Genomic DNA, 22,509 nt, shown 5'->3' on the forward strand with positions numbered 1-22,509 from the left:
TATTGGCCTTCTTGGCCACCTGGTAAAGCTGTTGGCTCATGTTCAGACAAGCATCGACCAACACCTCCAGGTCCCTTTCCTCTTCACAGTCTACCAGCCACTCAACCCCAAGCCTATAGCACTGCATGGGGTTATTGTGGCCAAAGTGCAGGACCCAGCATTTGGCCTTGTTGAGCCTCATCCCATTCACCCCAGACCAGAGATCCAGCTTATCTAGATCCCTCTGAAGGGCCTCCATACCCTCAGGCAGATCAACACCACCTCCCAGTTTGGTGTAATCTGCAAACTTACTGAGGGTACACTCATTTCTCTCATCTCGGTCATCAATAAAGATATTAAACAAGATGGGCCCTGGGGACAGCTGTAAGCTGGAGGATTTGTGTCCAGTGCTGTGTATACATGTGCTGCTTCCCCAGAGACCCATAGCCATGCCAAGGGCTCCCACTCTGTCCTGCAAAGTTTCCGGGAAGGCCTCCATCCAGCCACAGAGATCCTGGAGTCCTAGGAAAGACTTTGGCCCCATGGTTACTGTTAAAATGGGGACAGAAGCATTTGGGCCACCCTACTTCTGAGTTTACTGGTGAATGTGCTGAGGTTCCTGTCAAGGGGCATGTTGGGCCTGTGGGGATTTGATGTGGGTTTGGGTGTTGTGTTTTTGCCTTAGACTGGATACTGAGAGCAGGTTGCCCTTTGTATTGTGCTATCGCAGGACATGATTACGTACATGCCTGGGCTCAGATGTGTTGTCAATGGAGACTACTTGCAAAGATGCACTGTGCAGTGGGGCTCTGGTTGCAGGCCTTTCTCTCAGCTCGGCATTACAACGTTGAAAGTAACCACAGTATTATTAATATCTTATCCTCAGAGTGTCTAGGGGTGAAGAAGCCGGTCATATTCTTCCAGAATGGAGCAATCTTGGCTTTGAAAACTTAAGATAGACTAATGTGAATCAGAGAAAGGGCAAAGTCTGAACGTGATCACACTGGGAACCTCCCTTTCTCTCTAGCATGCCCACACATGTGCATGCACAAACTGAATTTCCAGGCCTGTTTTATCAGGTATTGGATCCCTCAAACCACTACTGACACAAGTAGTCCCTTTCCAGCCAGTGGGACAAGGCAGCTCAGCCAGAGTCCCATTCTGCACTCAGCAATCTCCTGTCAAGCACCTCCAGCACTGTGGGGGAGCATGAGGAGGTTATGAAGGCTTGGAGGTGCAGGGAATGCAGTCAACATTAGTTCTACCTATAGCAGGTTCTACAAAACAGATGTCAGAAAAATATACCTCAAAAGTAAATACTGCTGGACATATACTGTATAGAAAAATGCTTACTTAGTGTAAGTCTGATTTTAAAGGGCACTGCTCACAGAGAAGATTCTCCTTGTGGTGTGAGTCTCCAGTAGGAGAAATCAGAATCCAACAAGGACAGGTTCAAGAGAAGCGTTTCCCAAATGTAGTCCTTTGAGTTCAGCAAACAGCTTGTAATACCACGCATGTGTAGTAAAAAAAATAGCAAATTAAGAAAATAGTAGTATTCTGGTTTTGTTGCAAAGATTATTTTCTTGGATAATGGATGTGCAGCAAATATGGTGCTTGTTTTTAGCAAAGCAATCATCATTTGGATCCAGTAACAACAAAAATTTGAGATGACAATAGAAGCAGCTTATTTGAAAGCTTGTCAATAAAGAGCTCCTCGCAACCCAGAGTTGCACATAACCAATATTACACATCCATTTTTTCATTTGTATGTACTTATGAATAAAACAGGAGAGGCAAATACAGATGAGATAAACAGCCAGAGATTGCGGCTCTGCATGGGAAAGTTATTAACAATTATATTAAAGTGAAAGGAGCGTTTATATTAAGAGACTGTTTTAACCATTTGTTATCATACTCTGTATTCAAATGATGACATTGTACCAGCTCAAATTCTAAGTTTTTGCCTCTTCTATCATTTTCCATGGTGCAGCTGGGATGGAAGTGAAGATAAATAGATTTATCTATAACTTTCTAGTTCCCAGAGTTTTCTTTTCTGTCCTACAGTATTGCTTTAAGAAATTGTGAAATAACATGAAAAATGCCTTCTCTGTAGTGGCTGTTCATGGGCTTTTGCACTGCTGCCTGCCCAAACGGGCTCTGTGGGTCAGCACAGGGCTGCTGGTGCCACCATGATTAGGCAAAGGGAGCGCAGGCAGGGTACCCTGCTGAGGGAAAGACAAACCAGGCATGAAATCCACAGCAGGAACATGATATTACAGTTAGATGAAGCTTATCAGCTACTGCATTAAGAGCAGCAGAATCATTACAGATTGTAACATGGTGCTCTGCCTAATGCTTGCTCACAGAGTAGGCATTCAAACATCTGATCCATCCAAACACATCTGAGTATGGTTTTTAGCAGTGTATCAGTTCCAGAACAGAGCTCCATGCTGTAAAGAGCCCACAGGCCTAACTATATTTCGTTCATGGATTTTAATGGTAGTTTTATAGCTATATTTCCTTTATAGAATCATAGAATCATAGAATTACTTTATTACTTTGCTTTAGAATAAAACTGTCTGCACATTTTAAATATAAACTTTGATTAAGATATTTGGAGATTTTAAGAAAACTACATATTGATCCTGCTAGTGAATTCATTTTTCCTTAGGATTTGCAGTTTATGTACTTCACTTAATGATGTGATTTAAAAATCCTTTAGAATATCCCAAAAATATTCAGTTTCCAGATCTGTCATTAAAATTGCTTGAGCAGCTTTATTTATGTTTGTGATTTGGAAATGTGATAGATTTTCGGATGGATGGCTTGTTCAGAAGGGACTTGAAGTAATAACTACGAACCCTCAGTAAATCTACCTGTCTTAAAGGTACTTAAAAACAGCAAAATGAGGAAACTTTGCAACAGCAGCACTGGAGATCAGACAGAAAGGAAGAAAGAGTAAAATGGTTATTGCAATATGTAGATAGACATACACCTCTGAATCACAAACTCAGCTTCTTTTCTGGCATGAGTTAAGTGGGAAATAAAGAGGGTGATGTGAGGAGAATTGACTGTAGCCAAAGCTGGATGTGATTTTTTTGGTTGTAAGCAAGTGTTCCTGCATGTTTCATTCAGTGCAGGATCTGTCTACAAAGGACAACTGATTTCAGATTAGCTGCTTCTCTATAATTTCATTGTGGTCCGTTGTATCTAAATCTTGAATATATTGCAATGAATACACTGCTGTAAAAGCAAACACTTATCAGTCATTTTTTAGCCAACTTTTAGTGCAACTTAGTCTCTTTCTCATTATCATTTGTAGTCATGGCACTTGTTACAGCTTTTTCTTTTCTTTCAGTGGTATTAACTCAGGCCTTTTAATCAGTCTCAGACATAAATTTCGCCTGTGAATTCTCAGGGCAAAATTAATATAATTAGTTTTCTTGGGCGGATTTGGCAGTCTGAGGGAACATCATGTTGGCAGTCTGCATATTACCTTGCTTTGAGCACTGATAGATGTTCTGGTTATGATCAGGTGGAAGAAATCCTTAAAAAAATAAGACAGTCACTCTGTTTTTATTTGGTTTATAATATATATTTGCCTACATACTACATCAACTGTATTTATGTGTGAAGACTTCAGACGTACCTGTGTGAATACATAGTCATTCTTTCCTATAAAGTGATATTGCATTTTGCATTACATGCCCAAAATTCTGGGGGGCAACTCTGTCCCCAGGAGCAGTGAGCAAACATAACACTCAGTAACTTATTTTGCTTAATTCATTCTTGAGAGTGATCTCCCTGACTTTGATGAGAGAGCATCCATGTTATTGCAAATGAACAGGGTGGTGGTGCTAGGGCACATGATCCAGGACCTTTCATCTCAGAGCTCACACTGCCTGCTTGTTGCTTTTTTCTTCCTTTCTGAGAAATGTGCCATAAACTGAGGAACCTGCTTTGTCCTATATTGCCTGTAAGTGTCCAATGCCTACCAAAGAAAACCTAAAACAACAACAACAAAGGCAAAGCAGTCTAGGTTATAACAGCTTTATATTTTTGTGAACTCAAGAACTGACTGTTAAGAATACAAGATTCTATATGTTGTAAGTGTGCTTAATAGCACTGGAAATGGTGGGGGACAGTCCCAAAGGTGCTTTTATCTCACCGAAAAGCATAGATTGTTGTCTGCATTGTTTTTAGAAACAGTCAGAAAAGCCTGACTCAAATGAAAACAAAGGTCTTGACAGCAGAAAGAGCAGAAGCATACACCTCAGTAAAATTAGGCCATTAGTTCTGATTTAGAGCAGCCAGATGTCTCAAACAGACGTAATTAAAAAAATAAAAAATAAATAAAAACGCACAGTTTTCTAATTAAATTAAAAAAGAAAAAAAAGAAAAAGAAAAAAGAAAAAAGCATAGCATTGACGAATCTAAGAAAATACAGTCTTGTGATCTAAGCTCTTCCTCTCCTGCTTCCAACACCACCTTGAAGCAGTGACCGTTCCCCCTTTCACTACCCTGTGTTTGTCTCTGCTTTATTCCCAGAGCCGGAGGAACAAAGAGCTGCTTGATACCCCTCTTACAATAGGAAGGAGATGCGGCGGGCTGTGTGGGAGGAGCTGCTCGATTCTTCCGTGTAGCGCCGGGTACACACGCTTCGAGCGGCATTAAGTGTTCTTCGGAGCAGGGAACAGAGTGTTCCTGCAGGATCTAACACACAGGCAAAGACAGAAAGCTATTTTCTTCACAACTATGCAGTACATTAATACAAGAGCCTGAGCTTGCAGATGACAAACCTACTATTCCAGTACTTTTCCTTGCCTTTTATTTTCTTCGTTGTAATTCAATTTCAGGGTTTTTTTTAAGAGATTGCTTGACTTTTATTTTTTTTTAAACATGATTTATTTTTAAATTCAACTGTTCATAAAAACCTGAGTTACAAAAAATTACATGAGAGAGACAGCAGTCACATAGAGCATCCTTTTAAGTCCTTTATAATGTCTTTGCAGCAACAATTTTTTTACCTGAGTGTTTTCTGCCCAACAATTCAGCTAGGAGTAAGTGGAAGGGGAGCAAGTGGGAATTCACAAGATAACAGGGGAAGGTAAACCCATGCCCATCCACGCTATGGAACAAGAGCACTATATGTATGTCCCTCGGTACGCAACACCCTAAGCAGGTGGAACCCCACCAGCTGTCTCAGCCCGACCTCATGCCACACAACTGCATCATGTTCAGGCCCCAAAACTGCTCTGCTTCATACAAAGAAACCAACATGTTTGAGGCAAAGGCAGGGAATGTCTTCATCGCATTCCTTTCCTCTGCATAGACATGCCTTCATTGTTTCCACTCAGTTTTGTTACCCTGGAGCTGTAGGGTATTTTCTGCAGAGTCATCTCCTCCCACCAGATCAGAGGTTCAGTCTCATCTACCAGACAGTATGGCTTCAAGAGCCATGCCAAAACAGGTGCTGCCAACACCCAGACTCTTCAGTTTCAAAGTAAAAAGGAAACAACAGTAATACAGAATATTCCAGGAGAATTGTTCAAAGCTGCCACCAAGTGTGGGTGTGTGCCCCCTCGATTGTCTGTATTCATATCATAGCATAAAGAAATGGTCAGAGATGTCGAAGGAATGATGAGGGATGGTCAGAAGTGATCAGGAGAAAGCTACCTCTGTTGCTGCAGACATGGAGGAATTGATCTGGCCATAAATTTCCTACGTTGTACCAAAACCAAAGTCATGAGTTTATATAAAGATGACTTATTGATTTATTATTATAGCTGATATTACCTATAGACTGGTCTTCTTTTTGAGGTAGTGAAATCTACAGTAAGAAATAATGATTGAAAATTGCATTTTTCATGTATGTGTTTTAAATGGATAGACTACTGCAGAAAATTCAACACAAAACAGCCAGCCTTAAAATTACAAATCCAGTCTTACTTCTGTGCTTTGTTGACCTCAGTATTCCAGCCAATGACCAAAATTATGACAAGGATGAATTTCAGTTGATTGAGATTTGAAGATAAGAGTGGTTACAACCCTCATGCTAACACGCAGGGCTCAGTACCTCAGAGAGCTTTGACTGTTTGTGGAATCTCACAATTCTTGGGGTGCAGAATTTTGCTTGTTTCCTGCTGATGGTATGTTTCATATGCCACAAATTTTATAACCGTGAGTTTAAGTCCATTCTGAATCTGCTTGCCTCAGATTACTTTGACCACATGTTTGTAAATGCCAGAAACTTTCTGTTCCTTCCCCACTACAGCTATAAAGCAGTAACACTGGCCACAGAAATGCTTAAGTCATCAGTGGAGGTTCCAGAACAAAGCCAAACCAGTTTTACTATTCCTGATAAAAGTAAACACCCTCTTCTACGAAGATGAAGACATAAAAGATTACCTACAGTAAATATGGTTATGGATGTGCACATAAAAATGTAATACTGTTGTTCATTAACTCCAAAGATTGGAAACCGAGCAGATATTTAATGGAGGGTGGAGGTGAATTTTGCATGTACTCATTTCTGAAGCAAATGAAACAAAGGCAGCAGAATACTTTGTTTTATAACTGCTAGGAGTCCTCTCCAAGTATTTTTATGGCTATATCATTTTTAACTTCCTCATTGATTATGTAACAATTGCACCAACTCATTGGAAAGGTGACCAGGCCTTCCTCTGCTTGTAGCATAGTGCATTGTTATGCACTAATATGAGCTATTTGCCACTTTTATACGCTTCCCAGATTCAACAGACTTTCTTCTGAACTTTGATTTGGAGTTCTGTGGAAACTACATTTTTACAATGTTTTACTACATTTTTATACTTTATAAATGTAAAAATGAAATTTTCTTTTCCTTCACACACCTCATCACCTGTAGACTAGCATTCACACTTGTTTATCTCACTTTTAACTGATAGACCATTAAAATGTTGGGAAGTAGGTGAATTCCTTCTTGCCAGGAGTAGAGTATGAGATCAGGCATTGTAGAGAGATGGAGCCTAAAGATTGCTCTTCAAGAACTGTACCTTATCATTAGCCCTTCAACATGTAGTGCAAAGAAGTCTTGGGACTGGATAACTTTGGCCAACCCTGTAAATGACAAATGGATTCAAGAGCTATTAAAATTATTAAAATGTTGAACATTTTCTTCGAAAAATTCAGGCACAAAGGCCTGAAAACCACAAAGGATTTATTTTTATTTCTAGATTGATTGAATGGACTTTCTTCCTTGCAAATGAAGCAACACAAACAGCAGAGATAGTTCGAATTAGTCAAACCCGTCTATCAATACAAAAAATAATTAAATGATGCCAAAAATAGCTAAAGATTTAAACAGAATATAAACTATATTGGCTATAAACACCAACAAATGTCAAAATTTAGAAACAAGTAGATTACCACATGGGTTACAGAACTGATAAAACACAGTACAATGATATTAAAGCTTTAGTTGTAAATTGGGAAGACAAGTAGAGTTCTGCTCTGCAAGTGGAATAAATCCATTTCTGCTTTCATTTTCAGTACTTTGAAGAGAGCTGGGGACATTCATTAGAAAACAACAGAAAATAAATGGGTAATGCTCCAAGTTACACTGACGGGCAGCAAAGGTAATGTACAACTGAAAGCAGTGGAGCATTTCAGACACATTTAGGTATATCATTCATACATCCCAGAGCTCATGAAAGATGGGCTGTTGGTTTTACATCCACTTAGCATAGCGTTTTTTAAAAAAGAAGGTTGGATGAATATTTTTGTCTTATTCTTCTGCAGTGGGGAGTGGCTGGTATGCCTATGGAAATAGGGAGAAATGAATTATTACTAGAAGATTTTAAAAGATACATTGGACCAGTCAATAGAGTTGTAAATAATAGCTGAATTTTTGGAGTGATTAAAGCACTGGCTCTGGCCTAAACAGATCTCCTACTTACACTGTCTACAAAATCAAAGCTTTTTTTAAGCATTACCTCAAAAGTTGGAAGTAAGAGCCACTTTGCCATGCTGTGGCTCTGCCTATGCTCTGGCCAAGAAAGTAACATTTCTGAAGTGAGTATTTGGTGCTGAGTGCCCAATAACTACACTGCATAGCTTCTGAATGTTTCCTTTGGACCATCTCTAGTCTGGTCCTGTGGGCTATACATGTGTTAGTGAGTGGAGGACATTAGATATGTCCATGGGCCATGTCCCTTGGTTCTGCTGCAGCCCAAAGGAATCTTGTTCAAGCCCTCAGGACCACACTGTGATGGAAACTAATGCATTGCCAACTGGTCACAACGGGGAGCTTCATTTCCAAGGAACCCACTTGTGAAACACTGTCTTCATTAGCATGCTCCCCATGGTGCTATCCATCCAAAAGTAGACTGTAGTCAGTCCAGCCAAGGTACTCCCAGCAGCTTGCAAAAACCTGATTCATTTGGGACTGGGGATAATTTAATCCCAGAGACCACTGGGAATCAGGGCTTCTTTAGAAGGAATGGTGACAGGTGACTGGCTACTTATGCACCGTAAGCACAAGGAGAGGTGCCTCTGCAAGGGAGCTCGCAGTGTGGGGCCACCAATGGAAAGCCCCAGGACCAGGTCAGTTGGGCATCAATCATCTCAGAGTGTTTTTGCTAATGGTAGCTGTACAAGGCAGAGTGCTGCCACAACAGAGGGCCTGGGTTCTTAACAGCAATCAGGTCCACCCTGCAGCTGATAATGTCTGTCTAAATATATCGGTGATTAGGGCTGCCCTGCATAGATTAAAGTCACAGCTCTATATCTCTCATCTGAGGCCCAACAGTTGGCCTGATGACAGGACAAACATGAACTCTATGACCTGTTTTTCCAAACTGTTTTTAAAGCTTGCTTTAAATATACTGGGTCACTGTCTGTGAGAGCAGATTGCAACAACTGCAATTCCTTACCCAAGCATGGCTTCCTTAAACTCCAAAAATTGCACTAGGGTGGAGCAGGCTGCATGGTTAGGAGGTCATCGCTTTAAGGGCTCCACTGCCTCTAAGTGTGCCACCTTGTTAGAAAACAGTACTAAAATTTGTGTATAAAGCACCAACATAAGCCTGAAGCAAAAGCAAAAGGTCAAATAAGAGCATTTCAATTTATCACTATACAATGGATACAATATCCTATTCTAATAAAATTCCATTTCTTTATATACAGGTGCTCAGTTATCTGTTTTAACTCGTTGCTGGGGACAGAAAATGATCCCGAACAAGCCATTCTAATTGCATGTCTCTCCAGAGCTGAATTTAAGGCTCAGCTGTCTTGACAAACATGATTCCCTTTGCTCTGCCTCAGAAACCCCCAATATAATTATAAAAGATTCAGTTCTTCCTATGTTTTTCCCTAGGCAATGACCTGCTTGGCTTGTATGGCAAAATCAACCCCAATTTTATCATTCAGAGGATAACAGAGTTGCCTTATCTTTTTCAAATAAATGCAACTGGGAATTGTGACAGGGAAAAAAGAAGACCTTATTCCTTTAATTGTTCACCATTTTAGCATGAAGAAGTTACACACAGGGGAGCCTTGAAACTTCTTTCATGTTCATACCCTTTAATTCAATTAAAGCCCTAAGCTAAAGTAAAGAGCTAGCAAGAGTCAGATACTATTGCTCCTGATAATGTAACTGCCAAAAAAATTAATGGCATATAAACAATCCAGTAGCTGTTTTGTTACATTTCCCCTTCTGAAGTAGGTTAGTTTGCCTGTTAGATGATAAAACTATGGACGAATTTCTTACTTTCTTCAACCTTTGATTTAAAGTAGGCCACTGGATTTAAGCACTTGAGATGCAAAGAAGCATTCATATTTTCTAAATGGTCTTCTGTGATCTGAAGAGATCAATGGTGTCTGTTTTGGCTCCACTTGGAGCCTAGGGGGGGAAACAAAAGCACAAAAAACGGATTGATTTAGATGGAATTTGAGATTACACTCTAAGGATTTCAGACACATTTTGAGGACTTGTGAGAGGTCATGTAAAGATCCAGTCACTTCTGCTTTTTCCTATTATCGAAGTATTGACTGGTAAACGTGTTACTTTAAAGAAACTGGAACTTGACCTTAGAATTATTAATGCAGTCAAAGGGAAATATATCATGGGCCGGATGCTGAGCCTTAAATAAATAAATAAACAAACAGAAAACCAGGAAATGGGATAGAAGAAAGATGTTTTAGTGAATCTAAAGGACAAAAAAGTGTAGTTCTGATGAATGCATTTACACTGACACACTTTCCTATTTTACCAAATAAAGAACTCAGAAACATATTTTGACCTGAAGGAAAAAGGATGGATAGGTAGATAGATAGGTAGATGATAGGTAGATAGATAGATAGATAGATAGATAGATAGATAGATAGATAGATAGATAGATAGATGATAGATAGATAGATAGATGATAGATATGTACGTAAAATGAAAAAAATATATACTGAAAAATATGTCTTAAAAATCGCTTCACCTGAAACCCATGCAAATACCTAAATCTGAGGAAAATACCTCAAGAAGTGATTGAGCATAGATATTTAAATACATTCTAGTGTGTATCTGAGGATTTTCCCCAGATGTGTTGTCAAGGCAGAAGCATCAATGTGACAAAAGCAATGAAAAAGAGAAGTGTGGACTATGCTGGCTGTATGCAGTCAGAATGACTGGACTGGAACAAGGCCCCAGGTTCTCACCTCCTAATGGGAAAAGTCAGGTAGCAGCTGTAGCTCAAGTATCTACATGCAGATCCTCTCTCACAACAGGCATTTTTAAAACAGCATAGCTGTCTGCTCTTGCTTGCAGCTATTGAGTGCTGCTTTAGGCAAGGGGTTAAGGAAGTTCCCAGCGAGGAGCTGTGAATAGATTTGAATGCAAAGAGACAGTGGCAAGGCTTTCTGCTTGTCCTCTTCTCCCAGGAATTCCTAAGTCACAGCTGTATTTCAAAATAAGAGCAATGTGAGGAGGAACTTTCTCTCTACACTATACATGCAAATGCTTAACATCTTATTTTGGAAGAATTTCCTTAGGAAAACAGTGTCCCATGGCCTTTGGGTTTTGTAGTTTATGGGAGTTTTTCCTACCAGAGCATTTTATGGGGAACAATTCACCTCAAGTGAAGAAGCTGCATCTTGGATTTAGCTGCTACTCCTTGGGACATCCACGCTGCCTGACTACATTAATCTTGTTTTTCATGGTCACTGTACTGTGCAGTTATTCCATTAACATATTGTATCGCCTGTGGCTGCTTTAATGTATGCTCTATTCTATACTTGTCTAATTTTTTAGGCATTTGTAGTGCATTGACCACTGTAGGGTGTCTCTCTCTACCAGCAGATGAGAAGAGCATATGGCATGGAACTGTGAGCTATTGACGGTGCTCCTGGGAAGCCTTGTAAAAGGACATGGCTGCTTTGACACAGCAGCTTTACACACCAATTACTTAAAAAAATAATAATAATAAGCAACAATTTTCCACCTAAGGAGAACTTTATATACATCACTGTCTATGCATGCCATGCACTAAAAGAATGGAGAATGTGCTTATGGCCTGTAATGGATGTTTCAACTCACATCAATTTTGGGATCCAATGTAAAAAGCACATGCTATAGAGCTCAGAAACAGGTCACATTATCTGGCAATGCAAGGATCAACCCTTAATTCAGACATGCTTTTTTTCTGTCATTTTTAGAGTCGACAATAGAACTGGCTAGATGCAGCAAACAGAGTGTGACCAAAAATAAAGATGTGACAAAGCATTAATAAAAATAGAGCTTCTTTCCATTAGGTCATCTCTTCTGCATTTTACATATATATGCATACATTTCCTTGCTTGGAAATAAAGGTCGTGATTACTTTATCCTTTTGCTCACTAAATATATACATAGCCTTTTTTCTTTGGGAACACAAAAAAGAACAAAGGCAGGGGATGTGTGTGTGTGTTTTTAATTTATCACTCTCTGGTTTAAAACATGCTGGTGCAAGATATTAATCAAATGCAAAATAATTTGTTTTTCATTAATGCATAGTCATAATCTGGTATTGAAAAAACATTATTAAAGTCTTTCACTGCTAATCTTTATTAATATCTTATTTTTATTATTAACTGTATTTAGTTGAACAGAAGTGGAGGGGAATTGCCATGCATTAATGTAAATGTTACTGTATTTGATCTGTATCCCAGTTTTAAAGGGTGGTCATCAGATATCTGCAGTATATCTGAGTAGTTTTCCTTGCGATAAGGAAAAATATTGCAGGATTTTATGACATTTTATGACATTTTCCATACATGGCTAGTGACTTTGGGTGCTGAATCTGAGAACATGTAACCTTCAACAAATGCACCCATGGTTTCTGAGATGGTTCATACACTTAAGAGGTAGGCTGACAGCGACAGCATGTGTGAGAAACAAATTCACTCCAAAACCACACATATTTAAGAGCAGGCAGTCAGCCTTTCCTTTAAGCTTTAAAATATCCAGACCTCTCCAAAGTGAGAAGGGACAGCACTACTCAAAATAATGAAAAACCAGCCCAAGACTGATCCAAGCACCCATCAGTGCTCTTGTCATTGACATTACATGTACAATTACAGTAATCCCAGAGACAGTGTGCTTTTAGGAGAGGGAGCAGGTACCAGCTCGTTGTTTGCCATCACCATTTGTCCCTCAGTAACAGGGAGGAACAAGGCAATTAGGAGAACAGAGCTGAGCGCTGCTGGAAAGGTAAGAATATCTTTAAAGCCTCAAAAGCTTCTTCAAATTGTTTTACTGTTGTGAAGCAGACTTTGAATCATTTGAATTGCAAACAGTGAAAGTTTATTGTCAGACCAGCTATTGTTTCTGAGCCACAGGGGTATCTGAGCAGGGAGGAAAGAGCTGGAGCCAGATGGAGGAGGAAGGAGTTTGTTACCAGTAGTTGCCTGCACAGCACCTCAGGCAGCAAAAAGAGCAGATGTTTGCTGGAGGAAGGAGAGCACTTACCTATTCAGTACCTATTTATTTACCAGCACTGTCAGGCTGATCCTGGGGGGCTGGCAGTCTATGAGAAACACCAAGAAAATGCTAGAGGAGGGAGGTAGAAATACTTAGCCTCCTCCCTAGCCCCATGTTTATCTCTTGTGTAACACAGAACTTCATCCTCCCTTGCACTTCCAACTTCAGATCTCAGTGGAACTTCTGGGGTTGAGAAAACATTGAGAAAGTGTTGAAAGTCAGAAAGTAGTGTTTACACCATGTGTGTCATGAGGGAACTGAGTTCATCTCACACATATAAACTCTGGGAGAAGAGTACTCAAGTTGATATTTGCACACCACTGCGTTGTGCGGCCCCTACAAGTTGGGGTCAGATGGAGAATGTTTGCTGAAGGACTGGTCTTTCCCACTGACTCAGTGCAGGAAAGAAACCATCTTCCTAAGGCAAAGTTCCAGATTCCAGAAGTAACACAAAAACTAAGCTCCCACCATGGTACTGTGCAGAGAAAAGAAGTTTAAAAGCTGTCAGATATGATAGTTCCCTTAACAGAGCTTATGAGCTGATCTGCAGTCTCATCTGCAGCTCTACCTGGGACAGATCTCATGTCAATGGAGAACCCCAATACAGCCACTTGTTCAACAGATGGGGCTGCATTAGCATTAGGTCACTGTCTTGAACCATTCCATTCTCGGGACATGCAATTGTATTTATTCAGAATCTAATGTGCACAGGTGTCATGAGCATGGCTAATCCAGGCCAAAAAAAAAAAATGCTATCCTACATCTGAATAGCTGCAATATGCTTCTGCTGAGGGAACGCTCTAGAAATACACCATGAATACAATTACATCTTATTTCAGCAAGACCTCCTGCCTCAGAACAGCTGAAAGCACATTGTCAGGGCTGCAGACAACAGCTTCAGCTGCAGATAAGATGTATTCTGTAAAGAAACCACCTGTGTGATGAAACACAGGAAAACCTGTATAACTGCATGTGTTGCACAAAGTAAATTAACAATTTATAACTCATTCACATAATGCAGTTGCTTGTAGAAGGAAGTAGAGAAAGATACCATATTCACTGAAGCTTTAAGAGGATGCTTTTTTCACTCCGCTTACAAAAAAAAAAAAAACAAACAAAAAAACCCAGTTGCTACCAGAAACCTAAAGGAAATGGTAGGTGTTAGCTATTCTAACTATTGTGGATTTGGCTGTCAGTTTTGTGTCATATTGAGGTTGTGCATGCTTGCACGCATATCTGAATTTCAAACTCCTTACATGCACTGCAACTCAACTAGGTCACGTTAACGAGATCTTCAGAAGTGTGGCTGTAGGTGTTCTCCCAGCCAAGCTAGATTTAATCAAAGTCTTTCCTCAGCATAGTCTTCAGAAACAAAAATACACCTGTGCTTTCTTTACCCTTGGTGTTGTCAGCACTCCAGCTTGATGGCCTTAGATAAAATGTGTATGCACACGGATAAAATGTGTATGCATACATTCTCATGCAAAACAATGCAGGCTGCATGAATGTCAGAGGGCTTGTTTGGAAATTTGTTTAAGAACATGAGTTACTTCCTGTCTGAACTTTGTGGAGGTGCTTCACAGCTCTGCCTAGGCTGCGTGACACTGCATGCAACACAGGGATGCCCAAATCATTGAGGTGCTTTCAGACACACACATACCCATACACAAAATGTAAGAACACAGAGCAAGTTATCTCCTTATTTACATAGATTTTTTTTTCCTTCTTTTTCACCTCAAGTTAAATAATACCAGAATGAAAGAATGATCTGCTTTGTTAAAAAACAAAGAGTTGCGGGAGTCTCAAGGTCTCTACAATGACCTGAAAGGAGGTTGTGGCAAGGTGAGGTCAGCCAGTTCTCCCAGGTAACAATGGCAGGATGGGAAGTAATGGCCTTAAGTTACACCAGTGTAAGTTCAGGTTGGATATTAGGAGGAGTTTCTGCTCAGAAGGAGTGGTTGGGCAGTGGCACAGGCTGCCCAGGGAGGTAGTGGAGTCACCATCCCTGGAGGTGTTCCAGAGCTGTGTGGATGTGGCACTGAGGGATGTGGTCACTGGGCATGGTGGGGATGGGCTGATGGTTGGACTGGATGATCACGGTGGTCTTTTCCAACCTTAATGATTCTGTGATTCTATGACTGTTTCCATAACATATTATTTTACAGAGTATTTAAGATACTGGATGTTTATACAACAATTTAAGCATTCATTCAGTATATGCTAAAAAATAAAACAAAAATGTTATTCTCCCTCTCTTGCATTCACTGCGTAAAGGAAATTACTTGTGACCTATATAAATGGCACATAAAAACACGCTCCCTTGACTTTTCCGAAGTTTAATCCAACAATCAAAAATGACAACAGCACAGATAAGCACAAATGTCAGCCAGCTGCACACAGGCACAGACATGTTTCATGGTGGAGATGGAAATAGCTCTCACTCTGTTACAGAAAGAAGGCTGACTGGAGTCACGTTTGCTTTCCAGTACATATTTTTAAACATTTGTGTCCTTCAGTTAAAAAAATAATAATAATAAAAATTCGAATAAGTAGTGCTAACATGAAGACATGCTTCAAATGACCTTTCAGTTTTCTATTGTACAGTATACTTTCTTGAAATAACACATGCAGAAATGCTTACACTTATAGGCGGAATACTAGCAGATTTTGCTGTGTTAAAGCGCTTTTGTTGCAAAGCGTATTCTCTAAATGGCAAGATATAAAGTCAAATGCAGTGATTTTTCTTAAACTGAAGTGAAAATTTCCCCTCAGAGCCCAAGCACAAGGAAAGCATGGAAAATGAAAAGAAGCAAGGGCTGCTCTTTGGGGAGGGGGTGGCTGGCTTCTAAGGGCACAAAGCAAGTACATGTCAGAGCAGCTGCAAACGCTTGAGCTGGGATCCAGGCACACAACCACAGCCCTCATGGTGATTAAGGAATAAGTTAACTCTCTGTAGAAAGTTCTGTTATTTGGAATGTGCTGCTCTCAGCACTGTACAGACAGGGAGGGAGACACTGACGCATCTCCTTCTCTGCTGCCTTAAATGTATCAGCAACACTGAGATCATTCCCAGTACACACTGCACTTGAAGTTCAGGCACCTGGTTATACCAGCTTCCATAGCCATGCATTTTAAAGGGATTCCTCCTCTGATTTTTTATTTATTTTTTTTTTTTACTTTCAAACCAGTTCAGCTATCACCAGATTGCAGTTTACTATGCAGCCCTGATCAACATATTACAGCCTGGGAACTGCTCTGCCATGTCATTGCACTAAAAGGCAAGAAGTCCTTCCGATGATGCATCCAATTGCCTGTTCACACAACAAAATTAAACCCTTTAAAAAAAAGAAAAGAAAAAAGAAAAGCAATCGTTAAGCACTTTTTGAACTGTGTGGCCGTGTCAAGTTAAGCCCTTCCCACACCCCCTTCATAATGCTGCCTGCATTATGCTTCTGGAAACTAGTCCAGGTGTGCTTCCCACTGCCTGGAATCACGGGGTTGGTGGAGACAGGATCTTGAAACCGCTGACACTGGCTTTCAGTGCACTCCTTACTTCCAAGCAAATATTCTGCAAGCGTGTGATTTTTTGGCACTACCGTAACTATTGTGGCATTGCCCCAAAGGACATACTAACCCAGTTTAAAATAAATGCATTTAATAGTGCAGAGCTCTCTAACTTGTCTAGTAGGACTTTAACAACAGCTTTGTAAATGATCTCAAAAGCAACCTCAGTTACAAACAAAAAGGAATTTTCAATTGACTGTTTTATTGTTTTTAATAATAATTTGAAGGCTATTTTACAAGGTTTTGTTTCTGGAAAGGGAACTGGTTTACCAACCTTAAGCACTTTTGTAACATCATGACATTTATTCTTTGCTTTTGAATCAGAATATAAGTTACTGTGTTAAGGATGATTCCTATATCAAGCTTAGTCAAAATATGCAGCCAAGCAGAAGGCAGACTGACCAAGTGGCTGATCTTCCCTCCTGTCCACACAGGGAAATACGTTACTGTTGTATCAGGGGAAGTACATTTCAGCTTCTTTAGTTTGTGTCCAGAGCATTTGCTATGCTTTGTGTCAATGGCCGTGCACTTAAACAACTTAGCTTTGGACAGCAGTTTAGTCTATGTACTTGTAATAAAAGGTGCTGTTAGTGTGTGCATTACTCTGCCAGTTCTTTTTTAACATAGGAAGAGAAAATAATTATCTTCAGCAGGAAAATAGGCTGAAATTATTCAGCGTGAACAAAATTGCCCAAATAGAGTTGTAAAAGCGTTCAAAGGGTTTTATAATGAAACCAAGCCCGATTTTAAATTCCTTCCACAGTTGTTGATTGGACGAGGTGTGTTGTAAGGCTGATATACCTCTTTCAGAGATCCCTCATTCTGTTTTAGCTGTGAGCTACTTCATCACCAACTGAGGGGAAAATTTTATTTTCACGGCATAAGCAAAATCTGGTGATTTTGAAAAATGCTGTGACCATGAATCCAATAATTGACCCAGAATCCATCTGCAAGCTCAGAGCATTAACACCCAGCATCCTGCTACTTTCTTGAGCCACATTTTCCTTGCTTCCTTCTCCTGCTCCAGGGTAGGCAGAAAATTGTTTGGCTGCTAAATTAGTGCTATTAAATGTTGTGTTTGTCATGATAATCTTTTTATCAACCATTTTGTTCTGGTGCTGATGTTGTTCCAATTCCCACGTTAATCCTGCATTTCTGTTTTGCAGCTGGTGAGAGTGTGATGAAGTAACTCATAACAACATGCAAATATGAGGTCGTATTTGCATACTACAGCCTTTTTACCTATCAGTACTTTTGAAAACAAAAATAATTTTTCTTTATTAATGCACTGATCCTCAATAATATAAGGGTAGAACAATATTGCCTAGGTTTGAATTATATAAAGCTTTCAAAAAAGTGTTTGGAATTGTCCTGTTATCTTGTGCATTCAAGATATTTACTAAGTTTTGTTCTTAATTAACAAGAATTCCATGTCTTCTTTCAACATAACTTCTACACATTGTTAGAAGAGTACTCAATGCATAGAATGGACTACTCCAGTAAATCAAGGAGAAATATAATTTTTCTACTTTCAGACTCTCCTATAATAACCAGATGGGACTAATTACAGCTCGGGCAATTTGAAGTGTTTCTCCATTTGCAAAAGCAACAAAGTGGCGATTGCAGTTTCAGAGCTCTTCTGCTTGGGAGACTCTCTTGCTTATTGATACAAAGACAACAGATAAGATGAAAATTGGTTTTCCCGGTGTGTTTGGATTTTTAAGGAGACTCAGTCTTCAGACAATAGGCATCTAAAACTGGGGAAACGGTGTTAAGTAGCCCAACATCTGACAAAGCAGATTGCACTGACAAGGCCCCAGTAGGGTCAGGCGGACAAAGCACCGCAGAATCCAAATCTGGCCCTGTCAGCAAGACATTATTTATGTCAGGGTGCATACAGCAAAAATATGGTAAGCAGATGGAAACTGGGTCAATCAAAGGCAAAGAGGCACAGAAGGAAGAGTTTAGCTTCTATCACTTCTTGAAGACAAGGTCAAATGAACTCTTGCCTTTTCATTTGTTTATAGATGCATCATCTTATTTGATTCAAATATTTACTAGAGCCTTTCAAATAATCAAGCAAGTGAGATTTATTATTGTTGTTTCCAAAGCTGATTACAGAGGAGATATTGCTTGTTAATCTTTTCCTATTTAGAATATATGCTCCCATACCCCTCCTCAGAACACAGATGCTTAAACTGCAGGACATCATTTTAATCCCAAGGTACTGTCACAGCTATGAATCCAACTGGTTTTATTCCAGGTAAAGAACAGCCAACTGCAATATGCCTACTTGCAAACCCATAACTGCAGGAACTGTCATCTAAGCAAATAATGTGTTATCTGACCATGCACAAAATAAATCCCTTTCTGTAGAATTAAGCTTATAGTCTCCTTAGTCTCCTATTGACTCACATGATGGAAGGTAGGGGCAGTTCAGGAGCTAGTCCAGTTTTAGCAGGGCACAAAGTGTGGAACTTATCTGACTTGAATGGAGCCAGTCTAGCAATAAAGCAGGGAAACAAAGATTCAGATAACTCCAACTTCTTAGCTGTGAGCTCTGGGGGGAGGGAGGAGTAAAAAAAAAAAAAAAAAAAAAAAAAAAAGGCAAAAGAGACAAGTGGTGAGAAGGAAAGGGAGGGAGAGAGGAAAAGAGGAAAAGAGGGATGGAGGGAGGGAAGAAAAGAAAGGAAAGCAAACCTTCCTAATTTGGGTAGAAAGCTTCATTTCTCAGCTGCAGTAAGACCCAAGTGTGCTGAAACAGCCAGCTTTTACAGCAACAGGGAACGACTCATTAGAAAATGAAGGAATGTAAGTGCATTTAAAACATTTGCTCCAGTTTGGAAAGGAAACTTAAAGCACATCTCCAGTTCAAGCCTTTAAAGGAAATATCTGTGGCTTATGACTGCAAGTGGGTACCGTATCTAAAAGCATTTCTTAAAATAACAGGGCAGAAACAGTTGTTAGATCGATTGTTCATCAGCTAACAGGGCCCTGGAAATGAAGGTATTTGCCAAACAAATATTTAAAAATTGTGAAGTAAACCATTATGTGGACATTAATTATTTATCATTTAAAAGTAGCTGTTGACAGAGATGACAAGCTGTGTTAGAGCATCCCAACTACAACACTTATTTGCTGTATGGAGCACCTAAGGATTCACATCAGCCAGCAGCACACCTAAGCACTTTTTATTTACTTTCTCCTCCCACAGGTATTTGCAGAGCCTTGTTCCCACGCCTGCTGGGAGAGAGGACTGAGAGTATCTCAGACACTGCTGCGAGCGTGCATTTCTGTGTAAGCATAAGTCACACACACGTATACCTCAGACTGGTGCATACCTGCCTGTGCACACACCAATATGTGGCACTGGTTTGGTGTAGCAACATAAAGCGAATCATGATGGTGTAGGGCCTGAGGTGTGGATCCGGTACCTCTGGCACCCAAACAAGGCCTCCTTTCTGTGCCCTGTGCCACAGTCATTGTTCAAACACCCGGTTATGAACGTCACATACCTTGGCCATTAATCACAGTACGTTGCAGGCTAGCATGTGTTCATGCAAATAGCATAAAAGTCAACAAATGTATAAAACCCTCTCAGCTGGTCTCAAGTGATCATATATAATCAGGAAGATGTGTTTACCATGAGAGGATGGGCTGCAGAGCTGCTGCGAGGCTTCCTCTGGCCACCCAGAAGCTGTGCTAGCTGCCACTGCAGATTCTCCCTGCTCAGCAGGCCTTAAGGTCTCTGAGACACCCACACTCCCCAGCTCCAAACCAGCCCTGAGTCATCAGGAAGTTCCCACAGGGCCAGAAAACAAAAGTCAAGTACGCTTCCCCTCAGTTCTCCCCATGTTGCTCAGTGAATTGAGGCTGCATCGTAGTCCTACTCCACACGGCCGTCATCTGCACCCTGAGTTCACATTCTTACCCTTCTGTTCTGATTTCCTCTTGGTCCTGTCAGCACTACTCTATCTCCTTCCCAGCACTGGCCTCTTAAGCAGTGTTTCATGGGCAATTCCACAGCACAGAGAAACTTGGATTTGTCACAGGGTTGCTGAATTTGCTGAGCTTTACTCTTTCCTCTACTGTAAATCATCCAACCCTGAGGACCTAAAGCAAAAGTGCATACCTGAGAGTTACATGGCAACCTTTTATTGATGTAGGGTATTTCCTGGCTTGGATTTCTACTGAGAAATTTGAAAGAGGCACAAGCCAAGAATATAAATGAGCTTCCGGGAGGTGCTTTATGAAAGCAGCAAGACATAGGAATCCTTTTAATTATCTCTGTAACTCATTTCCACGCAGAATGGTGAAGTGGGTCATCCTGCAGAAGAGCTATGTTAACCTGCACTGCCACCATCCCACACCCTTCCAGCCCAATGCAGCCAGCCCAGCGGCTCCTCTCATCTAGGAGGCCACACCACCTTGACATAGAGCAATACGAGTTCCTTCATACTTGAGGACCAGACAGTAAGGAGGCTGACACTACAAGATGGATGGATAAAAAGAACAGGAAGAATGTGTTCTGCAGCTGCCATGTGTAATGGCTGGGGGAGGATGAGGAAGGTGGGATCCGGTGTTTGTATTAGGATAAACCTTTTGTTTCAGCACTTCACAGCTCACTGTGAGACCCCTCCACTTAGACTTAGAGGGCACCATCCAGCAGGTTGTAGTCAGCCACAGTCATTAATCTCTAGGGCCAGCATCACACTTGTGAGATCTGTGGACAAAGAGATGTTTTAGACACATCTGATTTCCAAAAGAGACACACCACTCCTATGAAGAAGCATTGAGGAAACTGGGCTTGTTTAATTTGGAGTAGAAAGGGCTCTGGGGGCACTTCATCATGGTCTTCCAGCGCTTGAAAGGAGCATTTAAACACAATGCCTGTTTACGAGGGTGGATAGTGCAGCCTGGTCTGGTGGTTGGCGGCCCTGCACATAGCAGAGGGGTTGAAATCGGATAATCATTGTCCCAGGTCATTCTATCATCTATCTATCTATCTATCTATCTATCTATCTATCTATCTATCTATCTATCTATCTATCTATCAGTGAGCTAAAACTCTGCAGCTGATTAGTTCTGTCTTCTTCAGGATTTAATGAGAAAAAATACCTTTTCTTTAATGAAATGGACAATGTAAAAATGTTTTTGGGAAATAGGCAAGATGCCCTATTGCAAAAATGATACATGCAGAAAAGCAGCAAAGTTCCAGAAGACCCACACAAAAGATAAAGCTCAGTAAATAAGATGGATAAAGCAAGGACTGTGAAATTCCCCTGCAGAGTGAGGTAAACTTGTTCTATTTACATAACAGTTCTACACCCAACCCTGCTTTGTTTGAAAATTCTAAAACAACACAGAAGACTGTTAAGAAAAGCACCCAGGCTTTGTGGTGTGTAGTCGTAATTCAGTCTTTATCCCACATGAATTATTATACAGGAAAAACACATCTGTTTATTTGTAGAGCTTACCCTATATGGGTGGAGATCAATCTGTAAACACTTCAAGCTAATCTCAGACAGCAAGAGTGGTGTATGCACAGGTAAAGGTACATGCCAAGAGCATATGTATATGTTGCATATACCATAACCCTTCCACAATAAAAGCAAATCAGTTTGGTACCATCTGAGCCACTGTTTCCCAAAGTAAGCTGTCTGCATTTTCAGACATGCTGAGCTCTCTTGGCAAGTGCCTTAATTCAGACCCCAGAAACTGAAGCAGTTAAAGGCACAGATACTATTGAAACAAAGGCCATGGGTAATTTCATATACCATCTGTGTTGTTTTTTTCCTTCTAGGGCCAAATACATTGCTCTGGATGTGCTATCATTCCAAAAATCTTAAAATATGAGATGTGAATTGGGAAAGAAAAGTGTTTCCTACAAAACCATAATAAATTTACAAAAGCTACTGATAAAAAGCAGTTAAGTTACCCCAGAAATACAATGGTGAAGTATGGAAAAAATACAGCACATG

This window comes from Coturnix japonica, chromosome 1 (genome assembly GCF_054131305.1).
Source record: "Coturnix japonica strain WE chromosome 1, WE-NBRP24, whole genome shotgun sequence".
Lineage (NCBI taxonomy): Eukaryota > Metazoa > Chordata > Aves > Galliformes > Phasianidae > Coturnix > Coturnix japonica.